The sequence below is a fragment of the Bombus impatiens genome, unplaced genomic scaffold (genome assembly GCF_000188095.3).
Source record: "Bombus impatiens unplaced genomic scaffold, BIMP_2.2 scf_0525, whole genome shotgun sequence".
Lineage (NCBI taxonomy): Eukaryota > Metazoa > Arthropoda > Insecta > Hymenoptera > Apidae > Bombus > Bombus impatiens.
In genome coordinates, this window is record NT_176944.1 from 430,730 (window position 1) to 449,313 (window position 18,584).

Sequence of the window (18,584 nt, forward strand, 5' to 3'; positions counted from 1 at the left end):
TTCCTTTTTTTGCTTTTTTTTTTTTTTTTTTTTATCGGAGATGCATTTATTTTAAGTGACAGAAGAATGAAAATCTTTTACTGTTCTTTGGCGGAGAAAGAGAGAGTAATTTATTTTAGCGAAGAAGAGGCAATAGTTTATTTTATTTACGATAAATGGATGAAGTTGGCAATTAAAATGTGCTTGTAAGTTCTTTTTGCAGGAATTGTACATAAATGGAAAAAGTACGGTGAAGTTGTTTGAAGATTGAAATTGAGAATAGAATTGCGTGGGTTGGCTTCAGATCGTTTGTTAGTAGAATGAGTAAGTGTCTGGTCAGACGAAGGACGATGAGCGGGATCTGTGTGAATCGAGGAAGCGCGTAACGGAAACGATTGATGTGGGCGTTAATTGCGTGGATAGCAATTATAATGAATTGGAAATAAAGGGGTTGCAGGTTTTATTGAGGAATAATATAAAGATATATGAAATTATCCTTAATCTAGAAACTATATTAAGTCTATGAAATATAAGCGACACAGTTTTTGTTTTCTTATCCAATAGATAAGATAACAAAGATTATTGCTATTTATGCAATACTCTCATTGTTTTCATGTTTCTTTTATGGAATTGTTTGCTAATAATTTTTGCTTTCTGAGTCTTCCTGCACAATTATTTACGATCTAGTAATATTAGCCAATAGAATAGGTGATCAATTTTATTGCACGAATAATATTATTACAATATTATAATATTAAGAGTATGATGTATAGAGAAATAAGTAAATTTAACTAATTCCAAACATGGTAAATATCAAAAATCCACAGTTTTCATGTAACAGGAATGCATTTCTTGTATTTATTGACAATATTTATTTCTAAAATCTATATATACCATTTTATTTTCTCAATTCGTTTAAAACCCACACCTAATCAGAAGACTATAAGATATAGGTATAGAACTGTCACAATTAATCAGTCATATTTTCTCCGCGTCCCAATCAATTTTATCGTGGTACTACCGCCCCAAATACCAACTTCCTTTCCAGAACAAAAAGGTTCATCAGGAAAGGTCGTAACAATATAGTTTCATGCGCCAGTGTGTATCGCGTAATGGGTGGCAACTTACGCTCCAGCTCCTTATTTGCACGAGGAAAGTTCCGCGTGCGCATCAAGGCAACATATGCGATGCGGAGAAAGACGTGGAGGATTACTATTAGAATAGACCTAACATTAATTCCGCGTGCGGTAGATTAGGATACTCTCTAGGTTTCCCCTTCTGTCCCTATTTTCCCTCGATTTCTCCGTTAAACACGTGGATTATTTACTTTTTCGGAGCCTTTTCTTCTCTTTTGCGTGCTTGTATCCGACGTAAAATAATTTCATTCATTTTATTTCCTCGAGCAATTATTATTCTCTTCTACAGAACAATTATCATTCTTTTCTATTATTATTCTCTTCTAAACTCTACTATACTGGTTCTTTGGATCTTTCTCGACCCGTTCTTCTTCATTTATTCCTCCAAAGTCTTTTAAATTTTATGCAGCATAAAATTACGTATTGTTTTCCAATTTTTGGTATGGTTGAGATTATTTGAAATATCAAAATAAAAATTCCTTCTATTTGTTTAAATATGAGCCTTGAAACAAACATATGGAAAGATTCAGAAAAGGTTGATATTAGAAGCGCCAGAGTAGTACAATGACCAATGACTAAAATTGGTTAATTAATAATTTTCCATGGAAATTTTTATAAATTTGCCACATTTTTGGATACTTGAGTAACTCTTTTTGTAAAATATATAGACGGAAGGTTCTTTTTCTTCTTATACCGCACGTCTTCTTTATGCAACTTTTATTTTCATTTGCTGAACGCAAGTTTTATACTTCAGTTATTAGCAGTTCTAACGTTGGATAGAATCTCTTTCTAATCCTCGTAGGGCTTCGATTAATTCTATTTGGTCCGTGAAGTTGTATAGTTTTTTGCGTTGCACGAAGTTTGAATAACAATATGTGCGTTATATTAATACGTGTGGAATATTGTAACAACGATATTTGTATATTTCGTATATAAAGAAGATGCTAGGTTTCCGTTTGGATCGATCGATACTGTCGTGCAACTACGATATTTAAATTTTTCATACGTATTGCTTTTGACCCCCTCTGGAAATTGTAATTTGAAAGGTAGAAATGAGACACAAAGCAATATCAACGTGAATTAATGATATACGAAGACACCGTATAAGCTCATTAGCATACAGAATGTGACAGATGGGAATATCAATTGTACTTTCATTAGAACATTAATGATGCATGACCGTATCACTTAAAGACGTATCATATTCCAATTAGGTATTCATCATGCATAAAATATTGATAGCAGTTTATCTGGAAATTATTCTCTTTGGAAAACTCTAATATCTTCGATTAAAATTCGAGCTAAGTAATAATCTATTCGAGATAGACAAAAATAAATAAAAATAGTTAATATTTGTAACCATGAGTAATAATGGAATCATTAACAATCTCCATTTGCAGAAAAATGTTTGTGGTTTACGCAATAAGAAGCTTGCAGAGCAAAGAATACACTCAAAATGGATTATACCGGTTGCGGCAGGACAACGCGTATCAAGTTCGCTCGTTTGAAATGAAACTCGCATGGGCACACTTTCATTCGAGCGTACTCAAGGAAGACTAAACACAGCAAAAACACGTCAACTTTTTAATCAATTGTTTATACAATAGATAACAGATGTACGAAGTGCTATGGCAAAAACTAGGAACAAAACAAGGGGCCAGACTTAACGAAGATTACGGCAATGCGTGGAACTTTTTTTCATTTCATTCTTATTCTTTACGTAGTATAATAATTCTTACAGTGATAAAACCTGTGTGCTGAATCTTAATAATTTTTCGAAATTTACGTAGGAAACAGGTGTGAAATAGTGTAGAAAAAACTGGAAGAAAACAAGGCGCTCTGCGTGAATAAAGATAATTATCACTCACATAAGCGAGAGCATTGAAACAGCTACTTGTTCGTAAAAAAAGCTGTGAAATACCAGCAAAGAAAAAAAAAATGGAAGAAACCAAAAAGATTTGTATGAAGATTGAAAAAAGAAAAGAATGCGCAGACACACGTTATGCATAAAAATAAAAAATACGAGAAACGATACTCTAATTGTAAGTTTTTTGAGCAGCGTATATTCATGAAACTCTTGAAATATATTCGCAAGTCGCTATATATTCTTCAACTTCGCTTTTTGTTTTTTTGAAGTCAACGCCTCGTTCCAATTTTCACCAATCCCTTGACCGACTTTCACTCGAATGCTCGAAAAGGACGCTTTCTGCCTACAAACCACACTGCCTTATCGTCAACTACCATCGATTTCCTCATCGAGACGAAAGGAAAGATGAAAATCATCGTTGCCTGGAAATCGAATGAATTTCTCAGCCTCGTCTTCCGAATTCCATTGTGCTATTGAAACATTGTCATTGACGTAACTATAGCTGGGTCAAGGTTCGCAGGTTCCATTATCGATCTTACTGTATTTCTAATGAACGCTGTTCTGTCACCGTGTTCTGTCTCGCGCAGTGGCGACAAGTGTGTAATTACTAAAAATAAATGGTTTTCGACGAAACGGTGCTCCTTCGAAACGAACTAGTTGAAATCGTTTAATTATAATCCCACTAATGAGGCAATTAAGGAAGCTCGTTTTTCATTTAATAAAACATGAAATCCAAAAATCCAATAATAACGTGACGACTCGCGAGTCAATCAATTTTTAATGAAACAATATTACATAGGAATTATTGCATAGAGCAATCGAGTTAGCTCTTTCAGATGAAAGTCTATTACGATTATACCGAAGAATTGATCGAATGAAGCCAATTTATTTCGTGCGTTATATTTCCTCGGCAACTCTCTATATATGCTTAAGGTTATGATCGTAATACGACGAATGCCAACGATTGTATTTGAAATATTGCACGCTGAGATAAATGATTTAATTTTGCAAATTAACCATCCAGTCACGAACGATGTTGAAATCGCCTTCTATTAGACATACTCTGCTAATTTCATCAGGCCACGCCATTTGTATGTTGCGAGTTAATACAAAAAAGAATATTTCCCTCTTCTTCCTTTATTTTCATTCTTTTTCCTTGCTGTATTGAAAATCTCCTAATGATAAACCTATACAAGATATGTATTTTGTTCGCGAGCTCGTACAGAAAAATATGAAAATCGCTCGCGACTCGAGACTTAGGTAAGGCAAATCCATCCAAAACCAATTTTTACAAAACTCACGATTCCTCGCCTACCGCAAACCTTAAATTATCGAACAGCGAATGTTGGCAGACGCAGCCCTTAAAAAACCTATAAAACAGAGCGAAACGTTTGGAGTGACTCTCGATTTCTCGGTAGAACCGGTCGAGTTTCGAGAAAACGTTCTCGATGCGGCTGGAAAGGGGGCGTAACCTCTTCGAAGATTTACTTCCGACGGCAGGGTATACGCATTACCTGGATGCAATTTATTGCCAGCAAGCACACATATACGTGCAACTCCATTGAATAATAGCGCATTACCCGCGTGTTGCGGTCGTGTACACTCGCGCGCACACGGAGGCCATACTAATTCCTTGTATAAATAAAGGACTTATCTGCGACCTGCACTCGTTCTCTAGACGTTATGATATACTAACCTCATTAGCATGAGGCGCAGCGAAGAAGTATGGCTTCAATAACGGCGACGCTGCGTGAAGATCGATGATGCGGTTGAAAGCAACTCTTTGTGTATTAGATTCGTTTGAACGATCGATTGTCAGTGTTTCTGATATAAGAGACGAGTAATTTAGCTGTTTAATTGTTTGTTGACGATTAAAGCGAGTTTGATCGTAGATTTGATACTGATCTTAATGGATCTTATGGTTATTTGAAAAATATTGAAGATTAATACAATTTAGAGCAGACTGTTGTATTATTAACACCAGATTAACGTTTTTTATCTTTTGTTTTATTAATTTGTTGAGAGTTAGGTGACTATAGGTAGGTGTAAGTTTTGGGAATGGTATTCGTTGAACATAGTTCTAGTTAATTCTTTAATGTAATTGTTGCACTTTTGTTTGAATCTAAAAATGTTGTAGAAAATAAAGTATGACAGAAATACGATTTTTCTTCAAAATATTATTTCTCTCGCAAGATATTTATCTTCTAAATTAATCCGCCTTCTCGATTATCATCGTTATCTACTTTTTCCATAAGTTGCTTTATTATAAGCTGCTAAATTAAGTCTAATAACGATAATAGATAAACGATAATAGATACACTGATTCACAAATAAAAATATCAAAGAAACAAACGTTTCATCACAATTAATGATTATCACTGTATCGTAATGAGTATCAACGAAAGCTTTCTTTCTCCATTTAGTAAAGGTGTTCAATTAACGTATCTTCCACCAGCTGTAATATAATGTTTGTAGATGAAACATGTACAAGGCAAACAAGTACGTACGTGTATTAAAAATATAGCACATTATTCATTATAGATGAATGAATGAAGCTCATTAAATATTTCTACAAAGATATATGAAATTAAATTTTACACTGAGAGTAGAGATTCTAAAATCTATAGTGATCCAGCTATTTTATATACTTCTTAGTAAATAATATAAATTCTTAAAAATGTATAACGTACATTATGACCACAATTCTTCATGAACGCACAATTCATCCTTCTAATAGAAGTCATCTTGTCGATCATCGTGTCAGTTGTCTTATCCGGTTTCCAAGTTACTTGCAATATTCCCAATCCAATCCAGTCAAATACGAATCCCGTTAAAGTGTCGAATCGACATGAAAATTCACGATCCTATGACACGTGTGTAATTAATAATCGTGTGTCATTCCAGCCTCAAATTACACCAGCTGCATCTGTCACCGTGTGTTATCGGTACCGTTACCTTTTTCCTGCTATCGCTCATTAATACCGCTATTACCGCGTTGTATCGACCTATTATCGTATATCTACTGTTCATTCCGTTATCCCTGTGAACGCCAATTCTTTTCTTTGCTCGACTTTCGAGTTGGAAATTATCACGTACAAATAAGAGAATACAATAGTTTAGAGGTGTGATACGTTAACGGTGTAATATTACTGATATGTAAACCATTTAAAATGTAATTCGAGATTCGCGAAAAGTTCCAACGAATAACGAAAAACTATTGGGTTGGCAACTAAGTGATTGCAGATTTTGTTATTACCACCTAATGGCAAAATCCGCAATCACTTAGTTGCCAACCCAATAGTTACCAAAACCATCATACAGCTAAAACAGCTTAGAAGTATAGCGTTTACTCTACAGTTGTGTAATGATATGAATTATCCTTTGACTTATAATTATAATTGTGTAACGAAGTGTTTCCAAATTGTCATTTACTTTGTGATTCCATAAATAAAAATGCGATTTTCGTACCCCTTTGAATCGGATGGATATAACGATAAATCATAAAACATCGAATGTGTGATCCAACAATTCAAGTTTTATTGCAAACGTTTAATCGTTAAAGAACGTGAAAGTTCACATTATGCTAATAAAGAACAGGCTTCGGAAATTTCCAAAAAATCGAATAGCGGAAAGGGAAACATGGAGCATATGGTGCACGCGACCGATGCAAAATATGTATAGGCTATAAATTCGCGTGGATATCAGTGTGATCGTGGCCAAAAATTATGGCTTGCCGGAAAACGCGATGGATGATGCCGAAACGAAAACGAAGTGCACCGGCGTGCATCGACCAATCGCTGCGGTCTTGTGTAAGTCGTGCGACCACTGATTGGAACGGGCGTGGGTGTATCGAATCGATTAGACCGGCGATCGATTATCGCGCGAACCACTCCGCGCTCGTCCCGGAAACTCTCCACTATTGCTCCACTTTCCACGTTGTCCGTGATTCCTTCCTCTCTTCTCTTCTCCCCATTTTCCCTACATTAGGTATTCCTTTTATTAGTCGGTGGTTTACTTTTGGCAATCTCTGTACCGATTATTAACTCGTAAGGGCGAAGTCTATCAGATTTCAATAACTTTTACTTTCATGGTAATTTAATAAATATCGATTGCAAAGTGCTGTGTGTATCAATATCTAATAATCTATAGATGTACGTATAATTTAATAGTGTTTAAATAATGCAATACGTTTAACATAGAATGAAATAATATAATACGTATAACATAGAATACTTCTTTATTTTTTAATCACATATTTGTGGATTTCTAAACATATTACCAATATGACGAAATGATCAGCCATACCAGTTACAGATCGACTCTAATGGGTTCGCAATCAATGAGATAAAATCTAAGTAAGATCGATATAGAACACGCAAAGAAGATTTGTAGAAGTTATTTGCTACCATTATAGAAAAATAATCAATCGAGAGTTAGACATTGGCGTGCTCAATTCTTTCATTTAAAGCTGAGACGTCGTCGAAAAGATTTTAAATAAAGTAGAGAAGAAGTTCGGAAAATTCTAAACGTGTTATGTGGGATCAAAGAACGCGAAATATTATAATATAAAAATTCATCGACTATACAACGTACATATATACAAGGTAGGATATTAATCATTTATAATTTACGACATCCTTCAAACGAAATAAGAATCCTGAAAGTTTCTACAGCTTCTAAATATCTTCTCGGATTAATTGCTTTTCTGTAAATATTCTAATACTTGTGAGTGTATTCATGTACTTTTGTATCTTTAAATTGCTTTTAGTGGAACAAGAGAATCAGCCAGATACCAGATAAAGTTCTTTGTTTGTGCATGGAAAGTTTACCGCCACAAAGTCTAGACAGGAAATTTTCGAGCCTTGAACAGGTGAACAATTAGCGTTCTTCGTTTTTTATAAACCTATAATACGCGCTATGTGTACATAATATTCTCTGTTATCGACTGTTAATTGGTCTTTAACCAGTTGCTTGGAAGTATTCTTTCCAATTATTCCCCGACGCGTTTGAGCAACTCATTAACATGTCTTCAGTCAACTTCAAGAATTACCTGTTTTAATACACTAACCGAGTAATTCGTTGTTACATGAGGCAGTTATGCGATCGGCGAGAATATTGCAAACAATGAACAGACGTCATATTCCAATTAAAAGAAACTTACGTCAAGGGTATAATGAAATGACAAAATGAATTACCTTAGTAAATAATTATCAATTTTTTATCATGAAATCGAGTGTGCCAGAATAGCAGGGCGTTCGAGTAACACGTGCAGCCCAGAAAAATCCAACAGCCGAAAATCAAACACGCCAAATCAAACGTGAAATAAATTCAACATTGATATCTCTGTGATAAATCACTCAACTCCAATCCGTGATTATACGTGGTAATTATCAATGCTAGCAGATATTCTCGGTAAATTTAATTACAATATTTGTACGAGTTGAAATTATCCTCGTTGAAAAGCCTCGAACAATAAAAACGATCCTAACAGCGACAATGAAAGAAATGTAATTGAAGATTTATTCGGAATAATGCAGCAGACTGATTTCTCTGATGGATACGCTCTTTGCTATTTACATACTCGTATTTTTCTTTCCTGCTTTTTCATCGAAAATATGAGATTGCACGAGTGATGGCCGGACGAATAACGGTACCGAACTCTCCGGCACGTTTGCATTATGTAACCATGTTTTAAAAGCCAGTCGAGGAGGTAATTAACCACTGTTTGCCGTGCAATTATAGGAAACGAGGTGTTTTCGATCCATTGCCGCGTACTTGAACGCGCGGAGAGCTATCGTTGTCGGACGAACGGGGAAGCATTACGAATTCATGGTGAAAAATACAGCGCACCGCGCTCTGTAATTGAGCAAACCGGAGATCAACTTTTCGAAAGATGTCAGAGACGTATTAATGGTAGCGTTATTTATTTAACGAACACAGTCCAGACAAATTGAAATGGATTATTTATTATCTTGCGAAATTATACACCAGAGGATGAAATTTTCACTTTTAAGAGTAGTTATCGCTTTTTTGTCGGTGGTTTGATTTTGCTTGTTGCATAGCTGCGGTAGAATCGCGAAACTTTCAATTTATATATAGAAATTGATGCAATTGTGTTGCATAATTTGTTTGATAAAATGGCGAATATATTAGGATGGTTCATAAGCTCGTGCATTTTCTTGATATATTTCCCTCTACTATATTTTAGAGCGAATAAAGTTATTTGTTTTATATGTTAATGCTATGTCGGTCTTGATTTCTTGGTGTCCTATATCTCGTTCGATTAATTCATTGCATTTCATCATTATTTGCTCAGAAAGGAATATGGAAAAATTAAAAAAACGTATACTTCTGTTTCACTACTGAAGGTAGAACTTCAAAGCAGGAGCGACGAAGAAAATAATATATTTTTCCACGTATAAATCAAATAATTTTAGTCGTTCGACAAAATAATACAAAGGAATATATGTAAAAATCGTACGAGCTTATGCATCACCTTGGTACTAACCAATTTGGGAAATTATTTGCAACATCATTTTTCTCCACTCGTCCAAATAAACTTTATGAATCGAGTGAAGTGGGTGTCAAACGTGTTTGAAGACAGGTATGCGTAAATTAGGACGTTGACTGGGAAAAGAACGAGGCATTAGTTGCTACCCTGATTCACAAACGAGCGAGACGTGGGGTAAAGTGTAGTGCAGGTCACTTATGATAATACCTATTCCGGTAATGCACACCAATGTGGGCAACCTTGAAGAGATAAATTTCGCGATAAGCCCGATAATTAACGCCGCTAATGACTATTATTATCTCAGTTCTAAGGGAAAAACGTTCGCGGAACGCGTGCAAATTTTAGGTGGAACGTGTTAATCGCAGCACCTTCGTTGCACGACTTTTACGACTGTTTCCTCAACGATAATAATATCCGAAATAACAGGATTGCGAAATTGGATCTGCCCGCGACCGTGAGAAGAGAAACGCGTGATCTGCAATGATGTGTCTTTTCGCTTTCTCTTTTTCGTGTTATGTTCTTTATAAATATAAATACAGATGATTATTTGAATTTTGGAAATAAAATATACTAACAAAAATAGATTCTATAGTACATGTCGGCATTTATTGTTAGGGTAGTTTAGTAACGAGAAGCATGCGACTGACTTCTTCTGTGTATGAACGATGTTATTTTCTAACAATAAGTGAAATTTAATTCGTATTTAAAATATTTAGTTATTTATTTAGAATTTAGGCGACAGATTTAGTATTTAGATATTTGAAGAGCTATTTAAATTTATTTAGAAATTATTAAGGGAGACTTTATGCAACGTCAGATTGGATTTTGCAATATTTTTTTAGAGTATAAATGTTTGTTCTTATAATAATAATAATATCGCTTAAGAATATTGGAAAAGTTTCTGCTCTGTGGTATGAGATTTTTTGAAACACGGAACTGTGATTCAGTCATGCTATCGATTATAGTGTGGTTAAAAGAAGCTTTTATTTTCCTCCCTGTGTTATTTTTCATTGCAACCAATTACAATTACAATTTCATCAGCACATAATCGAAATATTGTTCAACGATTTACTTGAATCTGATAACTTCTTTCGCTGTATATTTCGATAACTGATAAGGAAACGATACTGATTGATTTCCTGCTTACATCATTTTTATGTCATCTACTTTTACACATGGATTTTATCAATCTTTATAATACCTTGAAAAGAACCTCACAATCTGTCATATAGTATTTTCTAAACTGTTCTGTCCTACAACGTTAAAACTAATAAAAGCTTCAATATGCACAACTTCTCAATTATCAAACCTACAAATTTTAATAAATTAATTGTCGATTCTACCAAATATTAGTATTATTCCAAACACAAATTTAATAAGAAATGCATACTTAAATGAATTAGGAATACGAACGAATACAACGTTGATTTTAGCAAACTTTTAAATATTCCCGTGCTGTACTGCAAACACAAATTGAAAATGTACAAATGAAAAAATCTTGTTAAATTAAAAATGTGAAAGATGGAGTTTAGATATATCAAAATCCCCTTAATATCACAGATCGTATATTGCAGATAGATTTATCAAAGTATGACCTCGAATCAAAGCTCGAACCGTTAATTACCTGGCAATGACGCATTTCGAGAGATAACAAGTATTATAAAATGTCAGGTAATTGCTAACACAAAGCAGTTTTTATGCAGCAACTTTCTTGTTGATTATCACACGGTTCATAATTATCGCGACAGAAGAGCAACGCGTTAGATGACGCAGATGGTATTCAATTTACTGACGACCAAGTTTACGAGCAACGCAGTAATGACGCTGTGATAATGTATCAGTAATATCTGTAATATTACGTAACCTGCGCATGGTTGAAGACGCAACAAGCGCTAAAGGTGTTTGTTGCTTTTCGACGCGTGTCATCCTTGCTCGAAGGAGAAACAGTTGCTGTACAAATGACGACTACTGTTAGCTTATCAAGAACCTCAGTAAAGAAATCATAGATCTAAAGTCCGAAGTTCTTTCCTTCTTTCGATCATTTACTATCCAATTGTATCTTCTTTATATCATTAAACAATTTTTTCAATTCGATAGGAAAATATTATGTGAAAGAATTGATGTTCATATACCTGAGATTTACGTTCCTATCTTATTGTTAAATTTCTTAATACATTAAGAATTTTATCAGTTTTCTTAGTGTATTCATTTGATAATATCTTTTACGTTAGTAAGTGTAGGTTAATAATTGTATACTATTCTTTTAATAGGTACATTAATATTTGTAATCCTTTTATTTTAATTTTGTGCTATTTTAAACGTTTGTTTGCTTGTTGAAACAAAAGTGACATTGAATCATAAAAATTCGAGTATCTTCGTCAGGATACATGTACGTGAATTAAATATAGAAGTAGCAAGTTTTATGCTAAATTTGTTTTTTGCGTTACGTTTATGGTTTTTGCATAATTTATGAATTTCCGTAATTTATTTCTACTTCCGGATAATATTTTGATATATATGTATATTTTCGTATATGGTCCAGTTAAAATTTCATGCACAACTTGTGTAATAAATCATCTCAATAAATTTTGTTGCGTCTATAAGTAAAGATGAGGAAAGTAACTGAAATTGAGTTGTAACATTAAGGAAACACGAAACGCTTTGTCAGTAATTATGCTGATAATGAAAGAACCAATTTCAAAGTCATTTTGATATCACTTGTCACCTATCTACGCAATTAGCTTTGAAATTAAACACGTTTGGCCTTGCTACGCTTAAATGTCATTTCGTCGTCGATTTCTTCACAATCACCAATTATCTAAAAATAACATGCCGAAGGCACTGATTTTCAGAAAAAGCCACAGCTAAATGCGCTCTGGAACATTTAAGAGAAGAAAACTAGGTTTCTCATTTATCACAAAATCCTCTTATCAAACAATCCGTCTGCGATTACACACAGAATCTAAAGCCTCTAAAACTCTAAAACGCTAACCTGTGTAACAGGACTGGTGGATTCGTTTCAGAATCACGAGACATCGTCGCGAAAATCAAAAACGACATTTCTGTAAGCGATGCGTCGCGATGTAATTCACGGAACGTAATTGGTCGAGGCGGGTTCAAACATTCGCGCAGCGACATTCCGTGGCTTTTGGTATGGAAAAATCAGGCAGCGAGAACCGTACAAAAGCTCGAGCTCGTGGCGATAGACAGAGAGAGAGAGAGAGAGAGAGAGAAAGAGAGAAAAATAAAAAAAATACAGAAAGGCAAAGAGGCTCGGCGGCGAATTGAAATCACGATGCGGCAACAACGAGCTTTCGGGCAGCGCGGCGTTTCCGCGCAAAAATCCAATGGTTGAATCGCGTAATTATCCCGAAGACGATTAACGACGACGTCGCGACGCCTCTCTTTTGTTCGAGACCCACCAACCGCCGCCAACTTTCTTCTGTTTTATTCGGTGCAGGTAATTAATTGCCAGTGGTTATTAATTAATTTCGCGGCATTGTGCGTCCGCTATGATTTACGAGATGTTTGAAACCTCTAATTGATTTTGATGGAAGTTTATTTTTTCAAATTTGGATTTTTTTCGTTGTGGAGTATTAAGAGGTAAAAATTCTTATTCAATACATTTTATACATATTTATATGAATCTTATGATATTAATATGACGATATTTATGATTATATGGGAATTTTAGATGCTAAATCGCTCGCTTTGTCATTGATATTGGATATTAATTGACATTTATCGATAATTAATTCGACGGAGAAAGATAATTAGGTATATTAATAATTGACGAATTTTTATTGCTATATGTCCAAGTAATAGGTATCTATAAATTTATAAAAAGGTACTCAAGCACATATTTTTTGATAAATTTAATCTCTTCTGAGGATCCATAATTTTTAACTTAATTAATCTGTCTCTTACAAAATTACCATCATCGTTATCGTTATCTTGACCATTACATGTTACATAAATTATACGCACACCACATTTAAACGTATATATATATATATATATATATATATATATATCTACTTCAATTTAATCAAATTTCATACTATCTTTTACAACTCGCATCATGATCAGAGTACTTGAAACGACCGAGCTTCTAAAACAAGGCAAGCATTTAAATGCTGCACGTGGACGTGTCAAAAATAGCGTGCCGTATTCCTGCCTTGATAACGCAATAACTCAGCGAGTAATAAACAGAAAATTACGGAAATTAAGTGGTTGCCACGGTTACTAATGCCTCGAGAAGAATTCTGCATTTTCAAGGAACAACCTTCCGCCATTTCTTCGTCCCTACGGACCAAACATCTACAGAAAAGGACAGAAAGAAATATCCAGCATTTATAATTGAAAAAATTACTGATATTACTAGAAATTCTACACCACGTATATGTTACTATTAAGGTGAAGAAAACGTTTGTTCATTACATTTTTCTTGAACATTCAAGACATTTTTACGCATTTCCCCACTTTCTACATAATTCAACTAAGATTATTTTAATTGTTAGAGCGTAAACCAGAAAACCGCGATGTATTGAATTATTTGTTAATAAGATTCCATCGATGGTATTTCTTAAGAATCAGTGAGAAATAACAAATCGTCCTTTATACACTCTTGGTTTTACGTCGATCAATTATTACTTTCTTAAATCCGCATAAAATTTCTTGAACAGGGAAAGAATTACAGATTCGCTTTACTTACGCATCGTCCCTGAAGACCTCGATTCCGCCACTTGTAAAACCCAAAACAACTCACTCAAACGATATATTCACGATATATCCACTATCCTAAAAAAAACCAGCATCAGAACTACAAAAGATTCAGCCAAAGACATTCAACTTTTCGCAAACTATCAATGTCTTATTCGAAAAGAACGCTGCTGACATTTGTGGACCTTCATCTCAATACTCGTAAGAACAACCCTAACCCAAGCGTCAAGTATCAACAATTCTCATCGCTCATTGTTTCAGTTTCGAATTACGCGCTTCGTTAAGCGCGTAGCTCCGGAAACTAGCAACGCAGATAATACGCGATATGCACCGTAAAAGCATCCAGCCACAAATCCCAAAAGATGAATAATTAACACCAACGGCAGATTCAACTCTTGGACCTCTACAGAGTCCTTTCACAAAAAAATCCTACGGATAAACTTCCTGGTCCTTTCACAAACGCAATCAAAGAAAACGGGTGAATATACGCGAGGCGTTTTGCAAACTTAATTGGCGGTCCTCGGCCGCAGATCCATGTCGGTAGATTGCATTCTGCTGCCGAAAGATGCAAACGTAGATCGACTTTCCTTTTCGTTTCGCAACGGGGGCTGGCTGTGCTGGCTTGGCTCGATTCGGCTATCGATTTGACCGATCGCGATATCGATTCGCAAGGATTCCGCAGACCCTACCGTTGTGAAATCGACCGCGCAGCTGCTGATATATTTAAGCGAGACTGTCTATTGGTAAACGAACCGGAATCTGGGACAGTTACAACACCTGTCGCAGCGTAGTCCACGCTGAATCGTTGTCGTTTAGCTCCTATGCCAAATTTCGCGTCGTAAACACGACCACGAAACGTTCTTAAATGAGAAGCAGGATTCTGCTTGAGTTCTGAGACACGGTCGCGTACTAATAAATGGTCGTCGAGGGATGAGATCAACGATAACACAATTAGCGTTGAAAGCCAACGAGTTTGGCTTGAATCCGGTGATGGATGATTACGATACTTAGCCGCGCGCATTGTGCTAGGTTCATCTGAGGCTCCGCTCCGTTGCCGATTGTTTCGCAAGTCGGCGGAGAAGGGTTCTACTAAGTGGGTATTTTGAAACCATTTGTTTCTGGGGTATAGGAGTTGTGATAAAGCGAATTTGTGAATAAAAAGGTTATAGTAGAAGGGATAAATAGAATTTTCTTTTTGTTTAACGTAATATAATTTAGAGAGGATTTTTAAATAGATTCAGATCCCTATGGATTTGTGAAATCCATCCACGGGCGTTCTAAAATTCATAATCAGAAGATTGTGTCAAATTGACAAACGGCCTTATCTCATCTCAGCAAACGTGTCATGTAGCGTAATGGTATCAAAGTGCACGTGTGATCGAAGATATTATATTTCCTAATACACAAACTCTTAAACTATCCCTTCTGTGTTTCACGGATCGAAGATATATGTACGAAAAAGAGGAAAACACGAGCTCATGCATATATAACTGTCGTGCAACGTGATACATACGTACGTACCCCTTTTATCAATAACGTTACGTGGCATACATTGATTTAAGGCTGTACGGTTATGCTGGCACCGAGAAACGGTTTACTCGCGAACAATGTAAACTGCAGACGATACAAATTACAGCTGTCAACGAAGCCACTCGTGGAGCACAAATGACGAACCGATCTTCACGCCTACTCGACTGTAAGTCAATATTTACGAACCGTTTAATGTGAAAGGGCGAGGCGTGTACGAGGATGGGAAATCCCCCTTGCTTTTATTGCCCTCTAACGCTGAATGGTTTCGTAGATAAATAATCGTTCTTGACAGATCCCCCTAATATTTTATATGATTTTCATTAAGTACTTACTTAAATCTGCAGACAGTGGAATTTTTCTACATATTTACTACTGACTCATATGGAGCGCTGATTCAATTATTTCATTATTATAACGACACAACTACTGCATTTTGGTTTTTGTGTATGATCATGAAATAACATAGGGAAGTAAGCAAAGCACTGAACAGTGTATTGCAAAAGACATTGTTATCTAAGATAAAAACATTTCTGATGGAACGAGAATACAAAGAATTCGAGTAGAACTTGAATAGCAGCGAATATGTTCGACGAAAAAGTATAGACAATTTGGAATTGTATTCTATGAGATGAAACATCAACTTCCCTTACTTCAATTCCTACTAAATGACAATGATACACTAATTTCCATTTTCACAATATGAAAACGGAATGATTTTATTGTGAATTAAATTTTTAAAATATTCCAATTGTCACATGTGTATGAAAAAGTATTCAAACATCATGTGAGCCATATGTGTTATCATATGTATAGTTCAACCTTCAACGACGCAATATATCTGTATTACTATATACAAATCGCTTTACTGAAACTATGCGAGTTATCAATTTGTATTTTGCAGTTTGATAGTATTTAGAACATGCTTTCTCCGACTTCTAATTAGATAAATTTCTCGTGATCGTCTAACGACGATGAATGAAAAAAATGGGAACCAAATAATTTATGGCTTATATGGAATAAATCGGTCAAAATACGAATAAAAAACTATTATAAATTGCATCCGAACTAGACAAAACAACATTCCATCGAAAGAAGAAATACAAGATCTTCGTTCTGATCCATGACAATGCATCCGAAACAAAAGAACAACGGAACTATGAGATCCACTATGTGTAATCAAACTCGATTCGTAGTTTATCCACTCTAATTACATTTTCACTAGGTTTTCCTCGAACAATCCCTGGTTCTGGAGCTCGAAGCGGCCTCGAACGACCCTTTCCGATTTCACTACGTGTTCACCCCCAATGCTTACGCAACGATCTCTTTCAACGTGTACTCGCGGGAGAAGCGTGCAACTCACGTCTTTAAAGAGGCACACTCACTCGCCATTGGTTATCCTCAAACGTCCAAGCTTTACAAAAAAACAGCAGGACACCACCATAAAATTGGCTCACCAATTGGAAACCGACATTGAAGGAACAACAAACACTTTCGAACTTCCACGACGCGATACATTATACATGATTGTACACAAATCGAAAATATTTGGGCCTAACCGTTTGAAACTTTAATCTGTAACTCGGTTCCTTTGATTTCTCAGCGGAGAAATCTCACGTTGCAAGGAACTCGTCTATGCCTACCTGTCTGTGTCGTGCTAGATTCTTCCCCTGCTCCGATCGCCTAAATCAGTCAAGCACACAAACACACGTACGCACACACAGCGTGATACGTATGTATGCACGGATATGTAGCGTGACGAGCGTACGTCGTACACGTGCGCGCGTTCGGATACACACCTGCACGTGTTACTCCTCGATGATGAAGGCCGAGGTACGGACGACTAACCGGAAGGACCGTTTGCACCTGGCCACACCGTGTATCTCTCCAGTGCGTCCCGTACCCTTTTTCACTTAAGAGCCGCGATCGCGCGTGTCCGATTAAACGCGACAAGCGATTGCCTTGGTCTTCGCACTGCTCGAACACCCACGTCGGATTTTTCCTCCTTATATCCTTCCTTTAGGATCTTCTGTTGGTCGGTGGTCCGTGTGCGCGCAAAGGTGCGTATGCCGGTGGATGATGTGTGCACGGACTTCGTATACGTTCGCGTGTGCGTGTATGTTGCTGGGTCACCTGTGTGTATCTCTCCCTCTCTTTCTCTGCCTCTACGTATATATACACATATACGTAAGTTTTGTGTGTGTATATATATATGTATACAGGGTGCGCGCGTGTGTAGACGACGACGTGCCGCCGCGACTACAGGTCTGTCAGATCGGACGCGCGTCGACGCTGATTACGGCGAGAACGTGATACAACAAGCGAGGAACGGTAACACACAGCTCGGTGTACCAGAGGAGACTGCCGGGTCCCCCACGGTTTTGCCAAGTGCTGGCCGCTATAGTGGAAAGATATATAGCGTACTCGTAGCGTGTGTATACGCTCCGCGCTGCTGGATTCTCAACGCGGATAAGGTGGAGGGGTTGATCGTGACGGTCGGGGAGTACAACGGTTTGGTGGAAGGAGAGAGATCCATTCGAGGGGGAGGGAGAACGCGAACGAGTTAGAGCAGTGTGGAGCGAAGCACGGAGGGGTTTGGGGGGAAAGCGCACGCTCTAGGCGCTATGACGTAACTCGAGTCATCCTGGATGTACGTGCTACGGGTGGAGGGGAGACGGCGGGGAAACAACGCTGGCGCTGAGAAGAAGTGGGGAGCGCACCATGGAGGGGTGAGAGTGCAAGGGCGCGGTAGTGGGAGCAGTAAACGGAAGGAGGGGAGGATGGCGGTCATTAGTGCTACTGGGACACGGAAGCGAATCCTCGCTACCCTCCCCGCCTCTCC

The 18,584-nt window shown here is 36.7% G+C and overlaps 1 long non-coding RNA gene across 2 annotated transcripts in view; it reads right to left on the minus strand.

Moving 5' to 3' along the window:
- Positions 1 to 18,138, minus strand: part of LOC117151909 — a 42,946-nt gene extending 24,808 nt beyond the window's left edge. For both annotated transcript variants that reach the window (XR_004462072.1, XR_004462071.1), the window contains exon 1: positions 17,542 to 18,138. This is a non-coding gene — a long non-coding RNA (uncharacterized LOC117151909). The remainder of the gene's footprint in view (positions 1 to 17,541) is intronic.
- Between the last annotated feature and the right edge of the window lie 446 nt (positions 18,139 to 18,584).